At 42.9% G+C, this 21,557-nt stretch overlaps 1 non-coding gene across 1 annotated transcript; it reads right to left on the reverse strand.

Moving 5' to 3' along the window:
* Positions 1–480: 480 nt before the first annotated feature.
* Positions 481–587, reverse strand: LOC127124234 (small nucleolar RNA R71). Its single transcript, XR_007803854.1, has one exon. It is a non-coding gene; the product is annotated as a small nucleolar RNA R71 (small nucleolar RNA).
* Between the last annotated feature and the right edge of the window lie 20,970 nt (positions 588–21,557).

The following is a 21,557-nucleotide window of genomic DNA, read 5'->3' on the forward strand; positions in this document are numbered from 1 at the left end:
TTATATTTAAGACGCCGAATACTAGAGTTCCAACGAAGGTACAATATTCCCAATATCTTCTTTCCTACGGCTGAGCCAGTTGAAAAATCAACCATGGCCGCAGTAGGACCACATAATCGTCCTCTTAAGTTCTACGGTACCCCGTCCCAAGAAGAACCTCACAACAAAATTGCTGCCCCCGCTATCAATCGAAATGATTTCGAGCTAAAAACCTCATTATTATCAGTCGTCCAGCAACATCAATTTGCTGGAAATCCTATGGACGACCCTAATGAACATTTGACCAAGTTTGTGCAGTACGCAGACACTATGAAGGCGAATGGTGTATCTCAAGATGCAATAAGACTACGCCTCTTTTCTTTCTTTCTAAGAGACTGAGCTTGGGCTTGGTTGCAATCCTTGCCATCCAACTCAGTTACAACATGGGAAGAACTGAAGAACGTTTTCTTATCCCGATATTTTCCGCCAAGCAAAACTTCTATCCTGAGAGCGCAAATCAACAGATTTCGACAAAAGGATGTAGAATCCCTCTACGAAGCGTGAGAGAGATACAAAGACATGATGAAGATATGTACACATCACGGTCTCGAAGATTGGGTGATCATTCACACATTTTACAATGGGCTTCTGTATAACGCAAGACTGACAGTAGACGCTGTTGCGGGCGGTGCACTTATGGACAAGCCATACAACGAAGCCTATCAACTCATTGAAAACATGGCCCAAAACCATTGCCAATGGGGAGGTGAAAGAACTCCAGTAGAAAAGTCCCAAACAAAAAGTGGAATGTACGAAATCAGTAGCCTTGACCACGTCCATGCAAAGGTAGATGCCCTTGTTCAAAAGTTAGATAACTTGACCATACCACCCGCAGCCACCGTGGTTGCCGTGACTCCAAACTATGAGTTATGTGGAACTCCTCAACACACTACACCAGAACATCAGATATTAGTAGGAGTCCCAACTGATCAAGTGAATTACGCACAAGGAAATCCTTATTCGAATACCTACAACCTTGATTGGAAAAATCATCCTAACTCTTCGTATAAGAATAACAACGCCTTGTATGCACCTGGCCAATCACCTGTTGTTCCTCCTGGATATCAAAAGCCAACTAATAACGCTCCTAACAAGCCTAGGAAGTCCAACCTTAAACTAATGATGGAAAGCTTCATAGCTACCCAAGCTCAAATAAACAAAGACTTCTTGAACAAAAACATACGTACTAGTGAGCAACTTAAACAATTAGCGAGCAAAGTAGACGCCTTAGCCACCTGTAAGACCCTAATTTTTAACCCCAAGATCCCTCATGGCATCATATCATTGCTCAGTGCATTGCCTCAAGGATCATAGTATGTGTGGCTCCTTTACCGTAGGGGTGAGACTTGTGTGAGTGTAGTTGAGACCACCAAGAGTGCTTGTATGGTATATTATTGCTTTTCTTATTTTGTTTACTAACCAAAAGCAAAAAAATATGTCACTAACTCTTTTTCATGGAAGAAATTGAAGCCAGATCAGAAATTTCCAAAAATGGAAACTGGACCTGTAACTGAAACTTACCAAAAATGGAAAGTCTTGACCCTCAAACTTACATCATGATACAAGCTTCAAATGAATTTTTGCCCAACATGAAAGTTGAAGATCTTGTTCTCCCATTTCCAAAAAGTCCAAGAACTCTCAATTCCCATGTGTGGTTGGCAAGTTATGATCGAATCGATTTCAGAAATTCTTGAACTTCAAAAGGCCATATCTCTCAAACCATTTGGCCAATTTGGGTGGGGTTTTTTCCTACAAGTCACATTTGATCCCCTCTTTCCAAAAATATAAATTTCATGAGCCAAAACATTGCCAATCAAAATGGCATTTTTTGACTTGTCTCATTTAAATTCAAGTTTGACCAAGGGTTGACTTTTTGATATAATCATTTTTTTACCATTTGGCCATTCAAACATGTTTAGAAATCATGTTTTGGTCATGTTACAAGTCATTTTTATGCAGTACATATGGCCATTCCCTAACTTGCTTGAAATTTGGACAAAAAGTGCATTTCCCACCAAATCCATCCTACCATTTCATGAACCATGCCTTGTACTATGAAAACAGAAAATTGGAAGATCATTTTCTGTCATTTAAAACCTCATTTGCAGCCTAAAAAAACAGAAAAAAAGGCCATGCTAGCTTGCTTGAAAATTGGAAGAAAGTACCATTTTTCAACCACCACATCCCACATATCCATGGACTGTGATCTGTACTTCCAACAGCAGATTTTATACATTTTTTCTGTCATTTTGAAACCTCATTTTTTTTGGCAGCCTCTAACCACACAAAAAATCCTCACTCTCTCATTGGGCATTTTCACCCAAATTGCAAATTCTGTTCACAAACAGAAACAACATCAAAACAGAAAATCATAACTTCATTTTTCTGTCAAAAAATGAAACCAGCAGCAGCATCAAACACATCTTACAGCAAGAAACCTTGGTTAACTCACTCATGCTAGAAAACTTCATTTTGGCCATTTCTAAAAACCAGTCCAAAAATTTCCAAAGAGCTAAGCCGTGCCTTGTTTGAAACAACATCCAAGCATCATTGTGGACTCTTTGGAACCATATTTTCCCAACTGGAAGTTCCTTTTCTAGTACTGTTTTCAAAGAAGCTCAGCCATGGCAGATTGACATTCCAGCAAAAGCAAGCATCCATGAGCCAAGTTCCTTGTATCACTCAACTGTAGGGAGCCTAAGGTGTACCTGTTTGGAGTCAAAGTCACCAAATACCAACTGTATCACCATCGCCTTGCTGATTTGGTAAATTTTCGAGTTCCATTATTCTTAAAACTATCACATGTTTTGGATAGGTCTCTTGATGCTGATTTCATTGATGGTTTTAATTTTAAAAATGGTTGAGTAATGGTTGAGTTATGTTGAAATGAAGATGGATGGTTCAAACTTGTTGTGCTTATTTCTTGTTGCCTAGCTCGATTTAGTGAAAACCAATGATGGATTCATGTTGCTTGTTGTTTGCTGATCATTTCTATATATGCAATTGACATTTCTGGGAAAATTTGTGAAAACACGATTTGGAAGGTGATGAAGGATGTTACTGTTCATTAAAACCGTAATTGCCCAGATTTCTTCATCTTTCTCACGTGCTGCAGGGCTTTGGTCCATACTGACCAATCAAATTATTTCAATTTCCTGGCCAAAACGGCAGCGTTTAAGTTAGTGGCACAAGTAATTACAAAAATGCCATTCGTGGCATGTGACACATTGCATAATGTTGTTTTCTTTTACATTTTATTTAACTTTGATCACCAATCTTGTAAAATCCATAACTTGTTCATTTTTAATCCAAATTCAATGGGATTTTTTGTGTTGTGTTCATCATGATCTCTACTTTTTTATCACATTTTTTCCAGAATTTTTGGATCAATGGATTTTAATTGTTATTAGGGTTTGTGACATGTGACCAATTTTTGTACACTTTGCCAAAACATTTGTGAAATGATGATACTTTATCCAATGGCTCCCAAATTTTTTGTGCTTAAACTAGACACACTCATGGTGATTTTGGTGTAGAGTTTGTGAATTTATCATTGCTGGTTTGTGAGATATGATTTTTTGAATTAGGGTGTGACAATTTGTGTCACACCATTGATGTCCAAATTCATGATTTTCATAGCCATGCTTCTTGACCTCCAATTGATCTGATTTTTTGCATGAACCTACTCTTGTATGTCTAGTTTACATGTGAATTTTCTTGGATATATTTGTGGCATTTCCTAATTGTTTGAGATTTTCTCCCCTGTTTAGTCATATGTTGACGTTTTGTGACACATGTTCCCATTTCATTTGTGAAATTCTCATACTTTATTAGATGGACATGAAATTTTACATGAGATAACTAGACATCCAAATATTTGCCATGGTTTTAGTCCCATTCATTTATCATACACCATCTCTGACTTATGATTTTTCTAAGTTGATGCATGTTTGGTTGACTTCTTTGAGCATGTTCAAAATTGCTTTGCCTTTCTGATTTTCATTGACTGCCTTCCACTTGTCCAAATGAGATGAAATTTGACATGCTTACCATGCTGTGGGTTGTGATTGATCATGATTTATTTGGTGATTTTTGAAAATGTTTAAGATTGGTTTTGATGCAAGTCTTGCTGTTGACTTCTATGGGCTTCTGTTTGCTATACCTTGACCTAATTTGTTCATGAAATGATGATGACGATTGATATGAATGTGAAACCAATTGGTTGTGTTTCTTAATTGTTTGAACATGATTTTGGATGCTTGCCACTTGCTGTTTTGACTTTCTAATTCCTTTTTGACCCTAGGCTTGTCCTAGTGGTCCTGTTACTCACTTTTGAGCTTCTGTTTTCAGGTTAAACACCAAGTGACCAATGAGATCAATTTCTTTTGATTGAGCTTGCTTAAATGTCATTGAGCTAACCTTTGTTTTGTAGGTGGCTTGACTCATGTGATTTGAGCCTTGTGCCTTGCACATCTGATTACCTGATTTGTCTGTTGATTCCTCTCCTTTTGCTTTGACTGTTGAACTGTGTACTGATTAGTTTGACTATTTCAGGTACCTTTAGTTGCTTAAGTTCTTTGAACTTGCTTTGCTTTGCTATTTAGCAATTTGCATTGAGGTATGCTTCTAATCTTCATGTAGTCTGGAAGACCTGGTCTGTTACTTGGCCAGGCAACTGTCTGAAGTCCTCCTTAAGAGGCAATGTTTGTGATTGTTTACATTTGTCCTTGTATAGAGTCAAAGACCTCCTAAGAGAAGAGGCAATTGGCAGAACCCAAGGGATATGCAACCTATCCCCTGCTATTCAGTGCGTCATCTGCTTTGCTCACACCACTGTGTTGATGCATTGCAGATACAAACCCAAGATCTTGTACAATTGTACAGTTGAGTCAGTTTTAAGTGTGTAGAAGGGTTCCCACTTTCTGAACCCACACATTCTTGTCTTAAGCTCTCCCAGGCCAGGGATAAGAGCTGTGAAGTCTTATCTTCACTCACCTTTCATCTGCTTCACCTTAGTCTCTCAATGGCAAGGTTAAGAGCAACATTTCACCCAGTTCCAGAGGTTTGTTTGTTGAGGTTGATATGACCCCTCGACTAAAACCTAACCCTTGTTTGAGCCACTTGCTTGTGTATAGTGTGTGCTATCTGTGCTTGTAGGATTGTTTGACTTGCTTCCTGTGCAAGTTAGGATTGTTTGACTTGCTTCCTGTGCAAGTTAGGATTGTTTGACTTGCTTCCTGTGCAAGTTAGGATTGTTTGACTTGCTTCCTGTGCAAGTTAGGATTGTTTGACTTGCTTCCTGTGCAAGTTAGGATTGTTTGGCTTGCTTCCTGTGCAAGTTAGGTGTGTGTGTGGTTTGCTTCCTGTGCAAGTCATGACTAGGATAGGTTGGCTCCCTGTGCCAGTTAGCTAGAAACCTTAACTTAGGGATGATTTTGCATGATAACATCTAGGCTCGAGTCGTAGTCTCCCTAGTTGTGTCTCCCTCTGTTATCTGGTTAGGCTAGTCCTTTATCCCTCTGTAGGGGAACTACATCGCCCTGATCTTCATACCAGATGAAGTATGTAGGCAGGAGATTGAGCTGATCTCTCCGGGCGCCCTTTTCTTTTTTTGTGTGAGTTGTCTGACAGTTGCTAGGCTCGAGTGCCTGACTCCTTAGCAATTCGTTGTCTGTTTTTTTGAGTGTGTTGTTTAACAGTTATAGGCTCGAGTCCCCGACTCCCTATTAACTTGTTGTGTTGTTGTGTGCTTGGAAGCCGATGTAAGTCCATCGAGTGGCATTTGGGTTCCAGTGTGTGTTGTTTTGGTTCGGATGCTGATGTAAGTCCAGTGATTGGCAGTCGGGCTCCATGTTTGCCTTCTTGAGTGTGTTTTGGTTCGGATGCTGATGTAAGTCCAGTGATTGGCAGTCAGGCTCCACGTTTGCCTTTGCCTGTGTTTGTTTGTGTGCGTGTCAGCCGAGCTACGAATGCTCTGATTCTTCTCTCGTCCGAGAAGATACGTATGCATAGGATGCGATATCCTAGCGAGCATGTGTCTTTTCCCCAGTCCGAACTACTTCGACTCTGATGTCTATGCCTGGTAGGCTAAGTAGGCCCAGGATGCGACATCCTGCCGAGTCAGCTTCAGTCAGTCTCTTTTATCTCTTTCAGCCAGTGTGTGTGTGTTTGAGCAGTGTTTAGCAACCATATTCCTTCCTTTTGTGCGTGGATCCCGTAGAGTACTACGGATGCGTAGGGGTGCTAATACCTTCCCTTCGCATAACCGACTCCCGAACCCATTCTCTTTGGTCGCGAGACCATGTTCTTTCCAGGTTTACTCTGAGCGTTTCCTTTCCCTCTTTTGGGATAAATAACGCACGGTGGCGGCTCTGTTGTTCTTGTTTTCCCGCCGGTTTTTCGCGTGATGCGACAGCTGGCGACTCTGCTGGGGACACTAGAGAAGTTGACCTATGCTGGTCCATCTTCCCGGAGCGAGTCTCTCCTAGCGCTCTCTAGGTTAGGGTTTGGTTGCTTTGTGCTGTGTTTATTTATTGCATTCACTATTTACTGTTTGCATTCATTGTCTGCTGTTTGCATTTATTGTCTACTGTTTACATTTATCGTGTGCATTAATGTTTGCATTCATATTCATCTGTTCACCTGGCTGGTTGTCTGTTTCTCTCTGTTGGGGTGGGAGTTACATGAGGTAAAAGGCCCAATACCCAGGCCATGAGTGAAATCTAGGATACTTAGGAATAGAGTGATTCATGGGAAGCGGGTGGTATTGCGCCACTTAGCGGAACATTGATATCACGAGCAGTTCAGACCCTGGTGGGATATTATCGTTACATACTTCGGGTGTGTATATGATGATGTTCTGCGAAAGGTTATTTATGCTGCGTTTCTCTCGACCTTACCCTGGCCTAGATGACACCCGTGAGTGGGGAGGGAATGATCATTATTACAGGTACAGTTGGTGACTTGTTGGTGACTTGTTGGTGACTTGTGATCCTGTTGGTGACTATTGGTTCAGAATTTGGGGTCTCAGATGACTTTGGGTTTCAGATGAATTTGTGGTTCCGAGTTCAAGCCGAAGCTTTGATCCTGTGTTCTGAGAGACACAGCCAACCAGTCGTGTCTGCATCATTTGCATCATAGCATATTTATTTTTCAAAAGAAACGCAATAAAAAAGATACAAAAAAAAGGGAAAAAAAAAAGAAAAGAAAAAAACTAATCCCTGCATGCATATCATTTCTCAGGTACATTCCAGAGCTTGTTCACTGATAGAGATGGCAACAGTCCCAGAGTTGAAGCGGAAGACTTGTTCCTACAGCTTTCACCGTGAACCTTTGACGTCTCTGATTGAGTTGAGCAACCTTATGACCAGTGGTAACCAGAAGGGGTTTGTCGACCAGTATGGAGATATTCTGACACTGTTGAAGATGGTAGTCGATCCGGTGCCGTTGCAGACTCTTCTACAGTTCTACGACCCAGAGCTTCATTGTTTCACCTTTCAAGATTATCAGTTGGCGCCTACTCTTGAGGAGTACTCCATTCTGCTGAGTGTCCCGGTCCGGTATCAGGTTCCCTTTTTGGATGGGCCCAAGGAGGTTGATTTCAGAGTTGTTGCCAGAGCTCTCCATTTGGGTATCAAGGAAGTCAGTGATAGTTGGAAGTCCAGTGGGGATGTTGTAGGATTGCCTTTGAAGTTTCTGTTGAGGGTAGCTAGAGAAGAAGCAGAGAAGGGAAGTTGGGAAGCCTTTCATGCTCAGTTGGCCGTCATGATCTATGGGATCGTCCTGTTTCCGAGTATGCCAAATTTTGTTGACTATGCTGCAGTCAGTATTTTCATTGGAGGAAATCCAGTTCCTACTCTATTGGCTGACACTTACTACGCTATTCACAGTAGGCATGGTAAGGGTGGGGCTATCAGGTGTTGTCTCCCGCTTTTGCTCAGATGGTTCTTGTCTCTTCTGCCAGCCAGTGGACCTTTTGTGGATGCTCAGAGCACGCATAAGTGGACTCAGAGGGTTATGTCTCTTACCTCCTATGATATCAGGTGGCAATCTTACCGGATGGATGTGCGTAATGTCATTATGAGTTGTGGAGGATTCCGTAATGTACCACTCGTAGGGACTAGGGGTTGCATCAATTACAACCCGGTTCTTTCTCTTCGCCAGTTGGGGTTTGTGATGAAGGGAAGACCACTTGAGGCTGAGGTAGCAGAAAGTGTGTATTTTGAGAAGCAGAGTGACCCGGCTAGATTGGAGCAGATAGGGAGAGCTTGGAAGTCTATTGGTGTGAAGGATGGATCTGTCTTAGGGAAGAAGTTTGCCGTTGCTATGCCTGATTACACTGATTGGGTCAAGGAGAGAGTAGAAACTTTGTTGTTACCCTACGATAGGATGGAGCCGTTGCAGGAGCAACCACCTTTGATCCTTGCTGAGAGTGTGCCTGCGGAGCACTACAAGCAAGCCCTGATGGAGAATCGCCGTTTGAGAGAGAAGGAGCAAGATACCCAGATGGAGCTGTACAAAGCCAAAGCTGATAGGTTGAACTTGGCTCATCAACTCAGAGGAGTGCGAGAAGAAGATGCTAGCAGACTGAGAAGCAAGAAGAGATCCTACGAGGAGATGGAGAGCATGTTAGATGCAGAACACCGGGAGTGCTTGAGGCTGCAGAGGGTTGAGGCCAGCTATCAGAAGAAGATCAGAGACTTGGAGAAGCAACTCAGAGATAAAGACATCCAGTTGAAGAAGGAAGTAGACTTGAGACAGGCATCAGAGAACCATCTTGGAGGAGAAGTCTTAGAGCTTAGAAGACAGTTGAAGGAGAAGATTACCCCTCTACCAGAATGTTCAGAATGCACACTGTTGATAGACCAGTGCCATTACCTGAAGACCCTCATTCCAGAAGACCGTCTGTCTTAGTTTGTATCTTTGTTTGTGTTTTGTTGAGAATCACCTCCAGGCTTGTTGGATGGGATTCATTTGTTTGTACTCCGTCTTTGGATCTTCATTGTTGAGAATCACCTCCAGGCTTGTTGGATGGGATTCAGTTCTTTGTACTCTGTTTATGCGAATTTTCTGTTGACTCGGTGGTATTGACCTTTTTACCCTTATGTATGGATAAGGTTGTCAGTATTTCCTGTTGTTCTCATTTTCCTTGTATCTGTTTGTTCTCTTGTTGCTGCAGGTTGCCATCTTTTCAGGATGGGTCAGGCTCTTTGAATGCCTGAGAAATGAGCATATCATGTGCATCATACGCATCATTAGCATCATACTCATATCATTTTGCATAACAGGTGTTCTTGGTCGTGGCTTCTCACTCTGGTTCCTGATTTAGGCAGGATAGCTGATCAACGTCCGCACCGCTACTCAACAAGACTGAATCAACAGAGAAGTATGGATCAATTTCAAGCTGAGTTGGCTGAGATGAAGGCTAGCATGGCCCAGTTTATGAATATGATGCAAGGGGTTGCGCAAGGTCAAGAAGAACTTCGAGCTATGGTTCAGAGACAAGAGGCTGCAAATCCACCGATCAACCATGCTCCGCCAGAGGGAGGCCCGGTCAATGATAACAATGTTGCTGCTGCTGTACCCATCAACAACTATGCTGTAGGTGATGAGTTGGGGGGTATTCGAATCAACGGTCAACCTATTGTTCCAGATGCCGCTAATGCCAGAGTAGTCCGTGCTCCGGCCCGTAATCCTGTTCCGATTGTTGACAGACAAGAGGATATGTTCTCTCTGCTCAGTGAAGACGAAGACGTTCTGGGAAGGGTTAATGAGAGAGACCGCAAAGTTGAGGCTCTTGCTGAGAAGATCCGTGCTATGGAATGTCAAAATTCCCTCGGTTTTGATGTTACTAATATGGGATTGGTTGAAGGTTTGAGAATCCCTCACAAGTTCAAAGCACCGTCCTTCGATAAATACAACGGTACTTCTTGCCCTCGCACCCATGTGCAGGCTTATTATCGAAAAATCTCTGCGTATACCGATGATGAAAAGATGTGGATGTATTTTTTCCAAGATAGTCTATCTGGGGCTTCTTTGGACTGGTACATGGAATTGAAGAGAGATTCGATCCGATGCTGGAGAGATCTGGGTGAGGCCTTCTTAAGGCAATACAAACACAACATGGACATGGCACCGAGCCGGACTCAGCTGCAGAGTCTATGTCAGAAATCCAATGAAAGCTTCAAGGAGTACGCCCAGAGGTGGCGTGAACTGGCTGCTAGAGTTCAACCCCCTATGCTGGAGAGGGAGTTGACAGATATGTTTATCGGTACTCTTCAGGGTGTGTTTATGGACCGGATGGGGAGCTGCCCATTCGGTAGTTTTTCTGATGTTGTCATTTGTGGAGAGAGGACTGAGAGCTTGATTAAAACTGGGAAGATCCAAGATGCTGGTTCCTCTTCTTCTAAAAAGCCGTTTGCTAGGGCACCTCGTCGAAGAGAGGGTGAAACTAATGCTGTTCAACACCGCAGAGACCAGAACAGAATTGAATACCGTCAAGCTGCTGCAGTAACCATTCCGGCACCTCAACCTCGTCAGCAACAACAACAAAGAGTTCAACAACCGCAACAACAACAACAGAGCAACGTCCGTATCAGCCCAGACAAAGATGCCTGATCGACGTTTTGATTCGATACCCATGTCGTACGCCGAGCTGCTGCCCGAACTACTCAGGTTGGGGATGGTTGAGTTGCGTACAATGGCTCCGCCTACAGTATTGCCTCCTGGGTACGACGCCAACGTCCGTTGTGACTTTCACTCTGGGGCACCAGGGCATCATACTGAGAAGTGTCGGGCTCTCCAGCACAAGGTCCAAGATTTGATCGATGCCAAGGCAATCAACTTCGCTCCAGTGCCTAACGTCGTAAACAACCCTATGCCTCAGCATGGTGGGCATAGAGTGAACAATATTGAGGGAAAGAAGCTGAAGATCTGGTTGTTAATGTTGATGATGTTCAGACTTCTCTGCTAGTTGTGAAGGGCCGTCTGCTGAATGGGGGTGTCTACTCGGGCTGTGATGAGGATTGTTTGGGCTGTGCAGAATCTGAGAATGGTTGCGACCAGTTAAGGGCCGGTATCCAGGGTATGATGGATGAGGGTTGTTTGCAATTCAGTAGGGCTGTAAAAGATCGTGGAACAGTGTCAACTATCACCATTTACTTTAAACCGTCTGAAGGACGTGGACAAAGGGTCGTTAGTGCACCTGCAACAAATGGTACCCCATTACCATTCCCGTGCCTGTAACCATCAGTGCTCCAACTACTATCGCCGCGTCTGGAAGAAGGGCTGTTGAGAATAGTAGAGCCGTGCCGTGGAAGTATGATAATGCTCACCGCAGTTACAGAAGGGCTGAAAGTCAGACAAGACCAGTGAATCAAACTCCAGTGACAATTGGTTTACCGAATAGAGTTCCTGCAACTGTTGGTCCGGCTGTGGATAATGTAGGGGGTCCAGGAGGTTTTACCAGAAGCGGTCGTCTGTTCGCACCGCAGCCTTTGAGGGACAATAATGCTGAGGCTCTCGCCAAAGCAAAGGGTAAGCAAGCTGTGGTTGAGGAAGAGCCTGTCCAGAAGGAAGCGCCCGAGGGGTCATTTGAGAAGGACGTGGAGGAGTTTATGAAGATAATCAAGAAGAGTGACTACAAGATTGTAGATCAGTTGAATCAAACTCCGTCCAAGATTTCTATACTTTCACTGTTGATGTGCTCTGAGGCACACCGTAATGCCTTGCTGAAGATGTTGAATCTGGCTTACGTGCCTCAGGAGATTTCTGTCAATCAACTGGAGGGTGTGATGGCCAATGTGAGCACCAGGCATGGTGTAGGATTCACCAACCTGGACTTACCGCCTGAAGGGCGAAACCATAACAAAGCCTTGCACATCACCATGGAGTGCAAGGGGGCAGTGTTGTCTCACGTATTGGTAGACACCGGGTCGTCGCTGAATGTGCTGCCTAAGCAGATTCTGAAGAAGATTGATGTGGAAGGGTTTGTGCTTAATCCCAGTGACCTGATCGTTCGTGCTTTCGACGGATCCAAACGTTCTGTGTGTGGGGAAGTTACCTTGCCTGTGAGATAGGTCCTGAGGTATTCGATATCATCTTCTATGTTATGGACATCCAGCCCGCCTATAGTTGTTTATTGGGGCGTCCATGGATTCATGCAGCAGGGGCAGTCTCGTCGACTCTCCATCAAAAGCTCAAGTATGTCTGGAACGGTCAGATTGTGACTGTGTGCGGTGAAGAAGAGATTCTGGTGAGTCATCTATCCTCGTTCAAATATGTTGAGGTGGATGGCGAGATCCACGAAACCTTATGCCAGGCGTTTGAGACTGTGGCTCTTGAGAAAGTGGCGTACGCTGAGCAGAGGAAGCCAGGTGCTTCAATTACTTCTTACAAGCAGGCTAAGGAGGTTGTTGATTCTGGCAAAGCTGAAGGCTGGGGCAAGATGGTGGATTTGCCTGTTAAAGAAGACAAATTTGGCGTTGGTTACGAGCCTCTCCAAGCAGAGCAGAATGGTCAAGCGGGTCCGAGTACCTTTACCAGCGCTGGGCTGATGAATCATGGCGACGTCTCTGCAACCGGTAGTGAAGACTGTGACAGTGATTGTGATTTGGACAACTGGGTTCGCCCGTGTGCACCAGGGGGGTCTATCAACAACTGGACGGCTGAAGAAGTGGTTCAAGTTACTCTTCTGACAGAGTAATTTTCTGTTGTTTTGTCATTTTGCATGAAAATCCTACGATCTGCCCAAGGCGTAGTGATTCATTGTAGGGCCTCATCATGTTTTAATGATTATCATTAATGAAGGACATTTTTTGCAATCAAACTTTGTGATCCCTGTTTTTCTATTTTTTGTTTTCATTTTTTTTTCAAAACAATAAAAAAATGGCAATGTTTTTGTTTTTTGTGACTTTTTTGAACTCTTTTTTCTAAAACAAAGCATTAAACATGCAGAAGCGATCTTATGGCATTCACTATGAACAGTTCTGTTATGGCTCAGTATGATTTCGACAATCCCATCTACCAAGCTGAAGAGGAGAGTGAGGAAGACTGTGAACTCCCTGCAGAATTGGTCAGATTGCTGAAGCAGGAGGAAAGGGTCATCCAACCTCATCAGGAGGAGTTGGAGGTTGTTAATTTGGGTACTGAGGACGCCAAAAGAGAAATCAAGATTGGGGCTGCTTTAGAGGACTCTGTCAAGAGGAGGCTGGTTGAGATGCTAAGGGAATATGTGGAGGTATTCGCCTGGTCATATCAAGATATGCCTGGTTTGGATACAGACATTGTGGTGCACCGATTACCTCTTAGAGAAGGATGTCCTTCGGTCAAGCAGAAGCTTCGTAGAACGAGTCCTGACATGGCAACTAAGATCAAGGAAGAGGTTCAGAAGCAGTGGGATGCAGGTTTTTTGGCTGTTACAAGTTATCCCCCATGGGTGGCCAACATCGTTCCTGTGCCGAAGAAGGATGGTAAAGTCAGAATGTGTGTCGATTACCGGGATTTGAATAGAGCGAGTCCGAAAGATGATTTCCCATTACCTCACATTGATGTATTGGTTGATAATACGGCTCAATCCTCGGTATTCTCTTTCATGGATGGTTTCTCCGGATATAATCAGATCAAGATGGCGCCAGAGGACATGGAAAAGACGACATTCATTACACCTTGGGGCACGTTCTGCTATAAGGTGATGCCATTTGGGCTAAAGAATGCTGGTGCTACCTATCAGAGGGCAATGACGACTCTTTTTCATGACATGATGCACAAAGAAATTGAAGTGTACGTAGATGATATGATTGCGAAGTCGCAGACAGAAGAGGAGCACCTGGTTAATTTGCAGAAGCTGTTTGACCGGTTGAGAAAGTTCAAGCTGAGGTTGAATCCGAACAAGTGTACGTTTGGGGTGAGATCAGGGAAGCTTTTAGGCTTCATTGTCAGTGAGAAAGGGATTGAGGTTGATCCAGCGAAAGTCAAAGCTATTCAAGAGATGCCTGAACCGAAAACGGAAAGCAAGTCCGTGGGTTTTTAGGGAGGTTGAACTACATTGCAAGGTTCATATCTCACCTAACTGCCACATGTGAACCAATTTTCAAACTGCTTAGAAAGAATCAGGCGATCAAGTGGAATGATGACTGTCAGAAAGCTTTTGACAAGATAAAGGAGTATTTACAGAAACCTCCAATCCTTATACCTCCAGTTCCAGGGAGACCTCTGATAATGTACCTGTCAGTGACTGAGAACTCGATGGGGTGTGTATTGGGACAGCATGACGAGTCTGGTCGAAAAGAGCATGCCATATACTACCTTAGCAAAAAGTTTACCGACTGTGAAACAAGATATTCACTGCTCGAGAAAACTTGCTGTGCTTTGGCCTGGGCTGCTCGCCGACTGAGACAGTATATGTTGAACCATACTACCTTATTGATTTCTAAGATGGATCCAGTGAAGTACATCTTTGAGAAACCAGCTCTCACCGGACGTGTTGCCCGTTGGCAGATGATCTTACAGAGTATGATATTCAGTACACGTCACAAAAGGCCATCAAAGGTAGTATTCTGTCAGACTACCTCGCCGAGCAACCGATTGAAGATTATCAGCCTATGATGTTTGAATTCCCTGATGAAGACATCATGTATCTTAAAATGAAAGATTGCGAAGAGCCTCTTGTCGAGGAAGGACCGGATCCAGATGACAAATGGACACTGATGTTTGATGGGGCTGTGAATATGAATGGTAACGGTGTTGGGGCAGTGCTGATCAATCCCAAAGGTGCTCATATGCCTTTTTCTGCCAGATTGACGTTTGACGTCACCAACAACGAAGCTGAGTATGAGGCTTGTATCATGGGGATAGAAGAAGCCATTGATCTGAGGATCAAAACTCTTGACATTTTTGGAGATTCAGCTCTAGTGGTCAATCAAGTCAATGGGGATTGGAATACGAATCAGCCGCATTTGATTCCGTATAGAGATTACACCAGAAGAATATTGACGTTCTTCAAGAAGGTGAAGTTGTATCATGTCCCCCGGGATGAGAATCAAATGGCTGATGCCTTGGCTACTTTGTCGTCTATGATCAAAGTTCATTGGTGGAATCATGTGCCACATGTGGCGGTGAATCGACTTGAGAGGCCTGCGTATGTGTTTGCAGCCGAGTCTGTTGTGATTGATGAGAAGCCGTGGTATTACGACATCAAGAACTTCCTCAAGACTCAGGAGTATCCTGAAGGTGCGTCGAAGAATGACAAGAAAACCCTGAGAAGGCTAGCTGGAAGCTTCTATTTGAATCAGGATGATGTGTTGTATAAGAGAAACTTTGACATGGTCTTGCTCAGATGCGTGGACAGACCCGAGGCGGACATGTTAATGCAGGAAGTTCATGAAGGTTCCTTCGGTACTCATGCCGGCGGACATGCAATGGCTAAGAAATTGTTGAGAGCGGGTTATTACTGGATGACTATGGAATCCGATTGTTTCAAGTATGCTCGGAAGTGCCATAAGTGTCAAATTTATGCTGATAAGGTGCATGTACCACCAAGCCCTCTGAATGTCATGAATTCGCCTTGGCCGTTTGCCATGTGGGGCATTGATATGATTGGGAAGATTGAGCCTACTGCTTCGAATGGACATCGCTTCATTTTGGTTGCGATTGACTATTTCACCAAATGGGTGGAAGCAGCTTCCTATGCTAACGTTACCAAACAAGTGGTTACCCGGTTCATCAAGAAAGAAATCATCTGTCGTTATGGAGTTCCTGAGAGAATCATCACTGACAATGGTTCGAATCTCAACAACAAGATGATGAAAGAGCTTTGTAAAGATTTCAAGATTGAACATCACAATTCTTCTCCTTACAGACCGAAGATGAATGGTGCTGTAGAAGCGGCAAACAAGAATATCAAGAAGATTGTGCAGAAGATGGTCGTTACGTACAAGGATTGGCATGAGATGCTGCCTTTCGCTTTGCATGGGTACCGTACCTCAGTACGTACGTCGACCGGGGCAACCCCTTACTCCCTTGTGTATGGTATGGAAGCTGTCCTACCTGTTGAAGTGGAGATTCCTTCTCTGAGAGTTTTATTGGATGTCAAGCTGGACGAAGCCGAGTGGATTCGAACAAGGTTTAACGAGTTGAGCCTTATCGAGGAGAGACGGCTAGCAGCTGTATGTCATGGACAGTTGTATCAGCGAAGGATGAAGCGATCCTTTGATCAGAAAGTGCGCCCTCGAAGCTATCAGATCGGTGATCTAGTTTTGAAGAGGATCCTCCCTCCCGGTGCAGATAACAGAGGCAAGTGGACTGCTAATTATGAAGGTCCGTATGTTGTGAAGAAGGTCTTCTCCGGTGGAGCCTTGATGCTTACAACTATGGATGGTGAAGATTTTCCGTCTCCTGTCAACTCAGATGTAGTCAAAAAATACTTCGCATAAATTGACCCGCTGGACAAAAAAAAAAGAGAAAAAAGTCCAGGCAAAAAAAGGGGCATCCCGGCGAACCAAAAAAACAAAAAGAAAAGGTTCGGGCAAAAATTAGGGATAAAAATGAAAAGAATTTGTACACCCGGTAAGTCGAAAACCCGCAAGGGCGGCTTAGGCAAAAATGGGTATCCCGGTGGATTGAAAACCCGAAAGGGCGATCCAGCCAAAAGAGGGATTAAAGCGAAGACTACAGTCTGAGTTGTCTGTACTTCATCAAGCTTTGTCGTCTGCCATCTCGAAAGATGTGATCCGTCCAGTCATTCTTCTCAGAAAGCAAGGAGTTGGGAGGAAAACTGATGATCTGTGAGTTATAACAGGATTGGGAAATAGTGGATGCCGTGTTCACATTGCCATTAGGATAGATTTTTCCTTTTGTGTGCAATTACCTCTTTCTAGGAATTGCTTCCCTATGTATTTGCCTCTTCAGGCACATTTTCAAATCAATAAAAGTCGTTATTCAGATAAATGGCTCTCTTGTTTTTATTTTTACTGTTTTGTTTGCAAAATGTCCGAATTTTTGATAAGCATTGCATATAAGAACATGAAGGCTAAACAATAGCTTGCAGGATGACAAAACATGTGAAAATCATTTTGAATGTTGAGGACACTTGAGCGTATCTTGTCCATGTATCCCCTAGGGGCATTTTGTTGTGCTGTTTTTCAGATTGGCATCTGTGAGGACGTTCCTCAGCAGATATTCTCCCCAAGCAAGTTTGGAAGCTACCAGAGCTATGTTCCCCTGCGAAGACGTCTGTGGATAGTGCCTTCTATTCCCCGACAGATCTAAGGATTGCCTATCCTCAGCAGGCCTGTATTTGCCGATTTCCTCCCCGAGTGAGGCAGGTTCATTGAAATTTATCTCCAACATTTATCCTATCTGTGGACTGAAGGATATCCCCAGCGGAGTTTACCATTCCCCAAGCAGAGTTCCCCGCAGAGTATTTCCCCAAGAGGAGTCTCCCCACAGAGTCAGAGTATCTGATCATTTCGGCTCCCTAGCCAGGGTTCATTTGCATTTTGCATGTAGTAATCATTGCATCCTCAAAAATTGCGTAGCATTCCCATTCAATATGGAGCATTACGCCATAGAAAAATTCAAACATATGCATTCATGTGTTAACCTCACCAGACCGTATCCCCGGCAGAGGCGGATCATTTCATTCAACATCAGCACAGCAAGTCTGCTACAGTTGCTCTTGACAGCATTCAGGATTGATATCCCCACAAAGGTTTATTACCTCACCTGTTGGTGACAGAAAGTTTGTTTCTCCTCAGTGAGACCCCCAGCAAGTGGTCGACCTTGCCTTGACATATCTAAGATGTCGTTCTCATGATACCAGTAAGTGTCGTGCCAGCACCCGCGTGTGTTTCTTTGTTTGGTGTCAGTAACTACCATTCTTTCGGTGTCTGTAAACATCGGGTATTCTCCCAGTCATCAGTAAATGTCTGGTCATCACTTTTGGTGTCAGTAAACACCATTGTTTCGGTGTCTGTAAACATCGAGTATTCTTCCCATTCATCAGTAAATGTCTGGTCGATCTTTTTGGTGTCTGTAAACATCACCTTTCGATGTCCGTAAACGTCGAGTTTTCCCATTCATCTGTAAATGTCTGGTCGATCATTTTTGGTGTCTGTAAACATCATCTTTCGATGTCTGTAAACGTCGAGTATTCCCATTCATCTGTAAATGTCTGGTCGATCTTTTGTGTCTGTAAACATCATCTTTCGATGTCTGTAAACATCGAGTCTTTTCTGCAGTCATCGGTAAAGGTCTGATAATCCCCAGCTAAAAAATCCCCAGTAGAGCCATCTGTAAATGTCCTATCTGGTTTCCAGTTGCAAATATTTGTTTTCCCTTAGTAAAGTGTTCCCCGGTCATCAGTAAATGTCCGGTCGTTTTTGGATGTCGGTAAACATCATCTTTCGATGTCGGTAAACGTCGAGTCTCATCCCAGTCATCGGTAAATGTCTGGTCATGTTTTGTTTCCTTGTTGATAAAATCAAGATCCCCAGAAGTCGTCGGTAAACGTCTTGTCTGATTACACCACAAAGATTTTGTTCCTCCCCAAGTGGAGACGCCATCGGTAAATGGCCCCGTTTTCTTCGATATCGGCAAATATCAGATCCCCAGTTGCAGTAGCCATCGGTAAATGGTCAAGTTGAAGTTGATATCGGTAAATGTCAAGTTTCTCTGAAGCCACCATCGGTAAATGGTCTTGCTTCCTTTTGCATCAGATTTGTTTCCCAACAGCCATCGGTAAATGGTTTTACTAAAGTTGATATCGGTAAATATCAAGTCACCAGTTTCTAACCATCGGTAAATGGTTTCGCCTTTCTGAAGTTGTCAATTGTAGGTGTCATCGGTAAATGACGAGGTTCTCCTTGTATCATATCCAGCAGAGTGCAAATTTCTACGGTTCTTGGTATTCAATCCCTGTTTACCCTGAAAGTCTGACAGCCGTTGCTCTCATCCATTCGGGTTCCCAGCTGATTGAATAGGGGAAGCTGTAGCACCTCAAATTTGCACCTATCATTATACATACATTTTCATATTAGGTCATATCATATCATGGTCCATTGCATAGCATTGCATTGCCTCTTTTGCCTCAAGTGCAAGCCAATCAAGAAATTAGGTCAAACTGATCAGGAGATCAGTCAACCAAGCAAGCAAGTGCATTTCTCAAGAAGCCAAGGCCCTAGGGTTTGTCCAACAAGTTCACACGACTTGGAGGTCCATTTGAAGTGTTCAAGTCAAGGGTTGAAGGCTTGGAGGTCATCAGTTCATACACAGACAGTCAAAAACCCTAGAAAGTCAAAGACAGTCAACAGTCAATCAAAGCAGTAGATGGTGGCCATTCTTGTGGAATTTGGGCACCATGATCAATAATCAAGAGCCCGTACAACTTGGGACATCATTTGAAGTCAAGGTCTCAAGGAATTAGGGTTTGGAATTCATCAGTCAATGCACAGTCAGTCAGAAACCCTAAAAGTCAACTGTTGGTCAACTGTCCATTTAATCAGTGATTTGATGATGGAAATTGGTTTGAGAGGTCTCATTCATGTCCATATAGTCCTCATGTATCATGTCAAACGCCATCATGGAAGAATTTGAAGCCAGATCAGAAATTTCCAAAAATGGAAACTGGACCTGTAACTGAAAATTACCAAAAATGGAAAGTCTTGACCCTCAAACTTATATCATGATACAAGCTTCAAATGAATTTTTGCCCAACATGAAAGTTGAATATCTTGTTCTCCCATTTCCAAAAAGTCCAAGAACTCTCAATTCCCATGTGTGGTTGGCAAGTTATGATCGAATCGATTTCAGAAATTCTTGAACTTCAAAAGGCCATATCTCTCAAACCATTTGGCCAATTTGGGTGGGGTTTTTTCCTACAAGTCACATTTGATCCCCTCTTTCCAAAAATATAAATTTCATGAGCCAAAACATTGCCAATCAAAATGGCATTTTTTGACTTGTCTCATTTAAATTCAAGTTTGACCAAGGGTTGACTTTTTGATATAATCATTTTTTTACCATTTGGCCATTCAAACATGTTTAGAAATCATGTTTTGGTCATGTTACAAGTCATTTTTATGCAGTACATATGGCCATTCCCTAACTTGCTTGAAATTTGGACAAAAAGTGCATTTCCCACCAAATCCATCCTACCATTTCATGAACCATGCCTTGTACTATGAAAACAGAAAATTGGAAGATCATTTTCTGTCATTTAAAACCTCATTTGCAGCCTAAAAAAACAGAAAAAAAGGCCATGCTAGCTTGCTTGAAAATTGGAAGAAAGTACCATTTTTCAACCACCACATCCCACATATCCATGGACTGTGATCTGTACTTCCAACAGCAGATTTTATACATTTTTTCTGTCATTTTGAAACCTCATTTTTTTTGGCAGCCTCTAACCACACAAAAAATCCTCACTCTCTCATTGGGCATTTTCACCCAAATTGCAAATTCTGTTCACAAACAGAAACAACATCAAAACAGAAAATCATAACTTCATTTTTCTGTCAAAAAATGAAACCAGCAGCAGCATCAAACACATCTTACAGCAAGAAACCTTGGTTAACTCACTCATGCTAGAAAACTTCATTTTGGCCATTTCTAAAAACCAGTCCAAAAATTTCCAAAGAGCTAAGCCGTGCCTTGTTTGAAACAACATCCAAGCATCATTGTGGACTCTTTGGAACCATATTTTCCCAACTGGAAGTTCCTTTCTAGTACTGTTTTCAAAGAAGCTCAGCCATGGCAGATTGACATTCCAGCAAAAGCAAGCATCCATGAGCCAAGTTCCTTGTATCACTCAACTGTAGGGAGCCTAAGGTGTACCTGTTTGGAGTCAAAGTCACCAAATACCAACTGTATCACCATCGCCTTGCTGATTTGGTAAATTTTCGAGTTCCATTATTCTTAAAACTATCACATGTTTTGGATAGGTCTCTTGATGCTGATTTCATTGATGGTTTTAATTTTAAAAATGGTTGAGTAATGGTTGAGTTATGTTGAAATGAAGATGGATGGTTCAAACTTGTTGTGCTTATTTCTTGTTGCCTAGCTCGATTTAGTGAAAACCAATGATGGATTCATGTTGCTTGTTGTTTGCTGATCATTTCTATATATGCAATTGACATTTCTGGGAAAATTTGTGAAAACACGATTTGGAAGGTGATGAAGGATGTTACTGTTCATTAAAACCCTAATTGCCCAGATTTCTTCATCTTTCTCACGTGCTGCAGGGCTTTGGTCCATACTGACCAATCAAATTATTTCAATTTCCTGGCCAAAACGGCAGCGTTTAAGTTAGTGGCACAAGTAATTACAAAAATGCCATTCGTGGCATGTGACACATTGCATAATGTTGTTTTCTTTTACATTTTATTTAACTTTGATCACCAATCTTGTAAAATCCATAACTTGTTCATTTTTAATCCAAATTCAATGGGATTTTTTGTGTTGTGTTCATCATGATCTCTACTTTTTTATCACATTTTTTCCAGAATTTTTGGATCAATGGATTT

This window comes from Lathyrus oleraceus, chromosome 2 (genome assembly GCF_024323335.1).
Source record: "Lathyrus oleraceus cultivar Zhongwan6 chromosome 2, CAAS_Psat_ZW6_1.0, whole genome shotgun sequence".
Lineage (NCBI taxonomy): Eukaryota > Viridiplantae > Streptophyta > Magnoliopsida > Fabales > Fabaceae > Lathyrus > Lathyrus oleraceus.